We start from the raw sequence: 1,947 nt of genomic DNA, 5'->3' as shown, positions 1-1,947 counted from the left end.
CGCCTGGCTAATTTTTTGTATTTTTAGTAGAGATGGGGTTTCACCATGTTAGCCAGGGTGGTCTCAATCTCCTGACTTTGTGATCTACCCTTCTCAGCCTCCCAAAGTGCTGGGATTACAGTCATGAGCCACCGGGCCCAGCCTATCTAATTTATTTCTAAATTTTGTTTGGTTTCATTGTATCCAGAAAATATGGTTCACACATATTAAGTATTTGCAAATGATGACAAATGTTTTTAAAAGTTGACTTCACAATATCAGAACAGGCTTTGATTGATTTGAGCTAGAAACTTGAAAGTGATATAATAAGAAATTACTGTTTCAAAGTTGAATCACTAAGAATGTTTAATAAGGGCTCTTACACATAGAAAACACTTAAGACTGACATTGAGGACAAAAACTGTCCAACTGACTTGAAGTGTTAGGAATTATGTTATTACACAATTCTGCCCCAGTGAGAACTGTGTAGATGTACAGAGAGCAAGCTGTGTTATATTTTTGGTCGTGTTATTTAATGTATTACACATATGCTGTAGATGTTTTTCTTTGTATAGTGTACATGAGTGGACATGGACAAGTTTGAATATCATAAATTGCTGGTGAAGAGCTACCACCTTTCCAATCAGGGACACTCAAAAATAAGTTAAAATACATGCTTAGACGTGTCAGGAGCTGCTTTACTTTCCCCGGAAAAGCAGCATAATTGGTTTTATCTGGTGGGTTAAGGTGTAGAATTCAGCATAATTGAACATGCGTGTTTTATTATCATTTCTAAGTAGTTAGAAATGTCTGTGAATATTACATTTAAACCAAACATTAACCACAATCCCTAAAGCACCTTTTCAGGGTGCTTTGAAAATCAGTTTGAAAATTACTATCCTGAGTGCTCTCAAAGTTCTCCTCCAACTCTGAAAAACCATATATATTTCAGTACCTTACATTTATGTAGCTCTGTTTCATGAAGTACTTTAACATACATTGGCTCATGATCTTTTCCCAGTTACCCCATGAGAGTTAACAGAGTAGGTTGTGTTATCTTTAAATCCTGCAGAAGAAACTGTGTTTGTAGATTAAGGCTCACATACTGAGTTAGTGACAACCTTGGTTAGTACCTTCTTCTGCTACCTACTAGTCCAGTTTCTTTTTTTCCATCACCACACTGCAATGGAATGTGATTTTTCTATTTTGTATTTTTTAATTGAAAATATAATAACATTAACATTTAAAAGTTTTATAATCACCACCGTAATTCAACTAATTTTTTTGCTTGTTTTCAGAGACAGGGTCTCGCTCTGTCACCCAGGCTGGAGGACAGTAGTGTGATCATGGCTCACTGTAGCTTTGACCTCCTAGGCCCAAGCAGTCATTCCACCTCAAGCTCCCAAGTAGCTAGGACCACAAATGTGCACTGTCATGCCTATTTTTTTTTTTTTTTTAACATTTTTTTGTAGAGATAGGGTCTTGTGTTGCCTAGGCTGGTCTTAAACTTCCAACCTCCCAAAGTGCTGGGATTACAGGCATGGGCCATCACACCTGCCCCACAACAATTTTGTTTTTGTTTTTGTTTTTGTTTTGAGATGGAGTCTCGCTCTGTCACCCAGACTGGAGTACAGTGGCACCATCTTGGCTCACTGCAACCTCACTGAATCCTAGTTTCAAGCGATTCTCCTGCCTCAGCCTTCCCAGTAGCTGGGACTACAGGCGTCCGCCTCCACACCCAGCGAATTTTTTGTATTTTAGTAGAGATGGGGTTTCACCGTGTTGCCCAGGCCGGTCTCAAACATCCTGAGCTCAGGCAGTCCACCCACCTCAGCCTCCCAAAGTGCTAGAATTACAGGCATGAGTCACTGTGCCCAGCCATTCTCCTGCCTCAGCCCCCCCCCGAGTAGCTGGGACTACAGGCGCCCGCCACCTCGCCTGGCTAGTTTTTTGTATTTTTTAGTAGAG

At 40.3% G+C, this 1,947-nt stretch overlaps 1 protein-coding gene across 1 annotated transcript in view; it reads left to right on the top strand.

Annotated features, from left to right (window-relative positions):
- The window catches only part of MACF1 (microtubule-actin crosslinking factor 1), a 446,661-nt gene that overhangs the window by 311,677 nt on the left and 133,037 nt on the right, over positions 1–1,947 (top strand). The gene's annotated exons all lie outside the window — the stretch shown is intronic.

This window comes from Colobus angolensis, unplaced genomic scaffold (assembly GCF_000951035.1).
Source record: "Colobus angolensis palliatus isolate OR3802 unplaced genomic scaffold, Cang.pa_1.0 Scaffold4, whole genome shotgun sequence".
Taxonomy (NCBI): Eukaryota; Metazoa; Chordata; class Mammalia; order Primates; family Cercopithecidae; genus Colobus; species Colobus angolensis.
This window is presented reverse-complemented; position numbering and strand designations above follow the sequence as displayed.